This window comes from Thalia democratica, chromosome 9 (genome assembly GCF_965202585.1).
Source record: "Thalia democratica chromosome 9, ktThaDemo2.hap1.1, whole genome shotgun sequence".
Lineage (NCBI taxonomy): Eukaryota > Metazoa > Chordata > Thaliacea > Salpida > Salpidae > Thalia > Thalia democratica.
In genome coordinates this window covers 22,426,813-22,431,237 of record NC_139173.1, presented here as the reverse complement: position 1 = coordinate 22,431,237, position 4,425 = coordinate 22,426,813, and the positions used below count along the sequence as shown (strand labels likewise).

Sequence of the window (4,425 nt, the reverse complement as noted above, 5' to 3'; positions counted from 1 at the left end):
TAGCTTTTTTTCCAAATTTTAAGCTTGCAAACCTTCAATTAAAACTCCTTACTCAATGGATACTCTACTTTTTTGTTGTTTTCAAAATATTTGTAACCTTTACTGTAGACCTAATTTGAAATGCTAAAAATTAAACAATGTTTAAAAAAACACTAGTGTATTTAAAGTAACTATTAACAAAGGCTTTGACCAAAACAAAAGTTTGATACAAACTTTATTTCTAGATATAACGACTTTTTCCGTACCCTCTTCTAAAAGACTTGAGAGAAAATTAAGATAAAACTTAGATATAAATTATAACGATTAAAAAAAACTAAGGATGTCAGTGTATTTGTAAAAAAGTCTAATGTAAACCTTATTATTTAGTTTTTTTTACGAACTTTTATTGCAAAAACCTTTTAAAAAGTCAATTAAAAAGTCAAATATTTTTAACAAAAAGCTATACACAGATGGTTAAATTTTGAAATTTATATAAGCAGTTTAGATTAACTTTATAAATTGATGTACAAACTAGTTTTGTAAGCAACAAAATCTTTCGGTTAAATAAATTTGTTTTATTAATGTTTATTTAATAATAAAAAAATCTAAGTTTTTAAGTTAAGACATATACGAAGCTGTAAATTTCTAAAGTATGTATTAGTTGTAAACCAAAATATGTTGTAGTTGCAGTTAAAAACTGGCAACTAGTAATTAAAACTAAAGATAAGCTCTTGCATAATACGCAGCTCAATTCTCTCTATTTATCACTTCACGATAAAGCTCTATTGCGTTGTGACGTCCTTAAGATTACCACAAACAGTAGCTTGCTTGCTTTGGATAGGTTTAACCGCTGAATGCTTTACAATCAAGATTATACTTTTAGGGATCATTTCTAAAGTGTGTGTCTCACGAACGTTATTAATCAATGACGATCAACCTCTCACGATGATGAATTTTGGGGCGGTTCTCTGAGCAGGAAAATGACTTCGGTTTCTGGCTGGATGTCGTAATGACTGTTCCCTGTTGTCATGGCAACAGTGGAGGGGAATCTCTCTTTCTGAGTGATGAAACAACAAGCCTTGAGGGGCTAATTTAGGAAAAAAAAAGTGAATTTAGCTATCAGTACTTTTATTTAGTGCTTGCAGATTACGGTAGGCATTCTGAAATAAATTCAAACATATAAGTTTAGAATTGGCTCCTAGCAATGGCGTCGCGTGGTCTTTTTGTTAGGGGGTGCTGCAGATTGACATTGTCTAATTAAAAAATCCACTAATTTGAAATATTCACATTAAAACCTTAAAGGTAATATGAAGATATAGCTAATTTTTCAGAATAAAAATTTGAACATATTTGTTTAATTATAAAATAAATAAAAACACACATCTCATACCTTTGTATATCATCACCCTTTCCTAACAACTATAGCTACTTTTATTTATGTCCATGTTAGTTAACTGTATTTGCACAATTATAAATTTACTAACTTAGTTTTATGACTTGTCTAACTAGTAATAAAAAAGAAAAAAAAAACATGCAAGGTACTTAAAAAAACGAAGTTACCCCTGCTCGAGTTTTTCCTGCTCGAGTTTTTCCTACTCGAGTTGCTCCTGCTCGAATTTTCCCTGCTCGAGTTACCCCTGCTCGAGATTTCCCTGCTCGAGTTTATCCTGGCTCATAGTTTAATTTTTGGTCAAGTTTGGAGTTTAAAACTAAACATTTAGCTTAAATTTAGAAGCTTTAATATTTTATCAACAGTTATGAAATAATAGTAAAAAATTGGCTGAGAAAAACACTAACTTTACAAACTATTGTACTGAAAAAATAGTTTCAAAAAACTATTAGACCGGGATCGAACCCGGTCCGCATTGGTCAGAGCCATGAATCCTAATCACTTTACTACCTGAGAGAAAGTATGTTAGCATAATAATAGCTATATAAACTTGTATTAGACAACAATACAGTCTTTTATATGTGTTTGAAAAAGCTAAATCATCAAAGTACTTATTGTTTATTGAACGACAAATAAGCGCTCAAAATATATGGTCCAAAAATAGCATTCTCAGCCAAATCTTTTTTTTTCATAACTCTTGATAAAATGTTAAAGATTCAACGCAGGAGCTGTAGCTCCACCTAAAAAAATGAAAGTTATGCTTTTTTTTTTTTTTGGAGTTAAATAAGCCCCTGCTTTAGCTGTATAACCGCAAACTACGTCAAAGTAATTTTATTTCAAAGTTGAGGAGTTGAGCTTTAAAATAATATAAATTTTTTCTTCTGGTTAAAAAAAAAAGAAAGTTATGTTATCATGAAGTTGTACAAAAAATACAGTCAAATGTGTACATGAAAGTATTTAAGTTGCCTGCTAAATTAGTTGTTTTCATATTTCTATATTTGATGTTCAAAATGTTCGTAATTTTGGAGCTGCAAGCTCAATCTGTGTCAGCGGGAATGGGTCACTTTTGCACGAGGGGACAAAATAAGTAAATATAAAAATTATATAAAATAAAATTATTTAAAAAAAGAACAAGATAAGAAATTTAAAAAGATTAACTAATAAAAAAAAAATTACCGACCGAGGGTAAGGGTTAGTGGTAACAGTAATAAAAAAGAAAAAAAAATGCAAAATAATATAAAAACTAGACAAAAAAAAAACTAATAAAACAAACAAAAAAAGAAAACAAATTACTGACCGAGGGTAAGGGTTAGTGATTACAGTGATAGAAAAAAAAAAATTAATTAATAAAAGTTGTCAAAAAAAAAAATTACCGACCGAAGGTAAGGGTTAGGGGTAGTGGTGAAAGTTAAAAAAAGAAATTTTATTAAAGTACTATAAAAAAAAAATTCAACTTGTGCAAAATTGTCTTCGTGCAAAAGTGACGCCGTGAAAAAGTGTCCCCTCGTGCTAAAGTGACGCTCGTTCAAAAGAGTCGCTGTGCAAAAGTGTCTACTCGTGCAAAAGAAGTGACACTCACCCCGAGCAGGATAAACTGGAGCAGGGAAATCTCGAGCAGGGGTAACTCGAGCAGGGAAAATTCGAGCAGGAGCAACTCGAGTAGGAAAAACTCGAGCAGGAAAAACTCGAGCAGGGGTAACTTCGTTTTTTTAAGTACCTTGCATGTTTTTTTTTTCTTTTTTATTACTAGTTAGACAAGTCATAAAACTAAGTTAGTAAATTTATAATTGTGCAAATACAGTTAACTAACATGGACATAAATAAAAGTAGCTATAGTTGTTAGGAAAGGGTGATGATATACAAAGGTATGAGATGTGTGTTTTTATTTATTATATAATTAAACAAATATGTTCAAATTTTTATTCTGAAAAATTAGCTATATCTTCATGTTACCTTTAAGGTTTTAATGTGAATATTTCAAATTAGTGGATTTATTAATTAGACAATGTCAATCTGCAGCACCCCCTAACAAAAAGACCACGCGACGCCATTGCTATGAGCCAATTCTAAACTTATATGTTTGAATTTATTTCAGAATGCCTACCGTAATTTGCAAGCACTAAATAAAAGTACTGATAGCTAAATTCACTTTTTTTTTCCTAAATTAGCCCCTCAAGGCTTGTCGTTTCATCACTCAGAAAGAGAGATTCCCCTCCACTGTTGCCATGACAACAGGGAACAGTCATTACGACATCCAGCCAGAAACCGAAGTCATTTTCCTGCTCAGAGAACCGCCCCAAAATTCATCATCGTGAGAGGTTGATCGTCAATGATTAATAACGTTCGTGAGACACACACTTTAGAAATGATCCCTAAAAGTATGATCTTGATTGCAATGCATTCAGCGGTTAACACTACCTAAAGCAGGCAAGCTACTGTTTGTGGTAATCTTAATGACGTCACAACGCAATAGAGCTTTATCGTGAAGTGATAAATAGAGAGAATTGAGCTGCGTATTATGCAAGAGCTTATCTTTAGTTTTAATTACTAGTTGCCAGTTTTTAACTGCAACTACAACATATTTTGGTTTACAACTAATTAGCGGCAAAAATATTATACCTGCGATGTACTTTTTGGCTGAATATAATTGTTTTTAGTCAATGAAAGTTTTTTTTTTTTGCATTTAAAGTTGCATATACGTTCTTTAAGTTAAACAAATAGTATTCACTAGTGCTAAACTATTGCATATTTTTGGCTTAAAAAAAACTATATTGATTAACAGAACTATTTTTAACAACTGCGGCCCTGGAAGATTTTTCTTTATAGTTCGGCCGGCGAGCCTCTTTCTAAGAAAATTGGCCGGGGACGTATAACAGTCTTCCCTCGCCTGAATTAGTCTACTAGTAAATGACTGTTTTGTTTTATTTTATTTCACAAGTTTATGCACTGTGAACTGTTTAGTGACGTTATTACGTAAAACGTAAAAATTGTACAAGTTAAAAAAGATAATGAGTGAACTTTAGATGACTTAGATCAGTCGTAAGCTTAAATCCAGC

General features: G+C 31.5%; 2 non-coding genes across 2 annotated transcripts; one reads left to right on the top strand and one right to left on the bottom strand.

Annotated features, from left to right (window-relative positions):
• The first annotated feature begins 846 nt into the window (after positions 1 to 846).
• On the top strand, positions 847 to 1,045 carry LOC145845283 (small nucleolar RNA U3). Its single transcript, XR_014370328.1, has one exon. It is a non-coding gene; the product is annotated as a small nucleolar RNA U3 (small nucleolar RNA).
• A 2,513-nt stretch (positions 1,046 to 3,558) lies between these two features.
• Positions 3,559 to 3,757, bottom strand: LOC145845284 (small nucleolar RNA U3). Its single transcript, XR_014370329.1, has one exon. It is a non-coding gene; the product is annotated as a small nucleolar RNA U3 (small nucleolar RNA).
• Between the last annotated feature and the right edge of the window lie 668 nt (positions 3,758 to 4,425).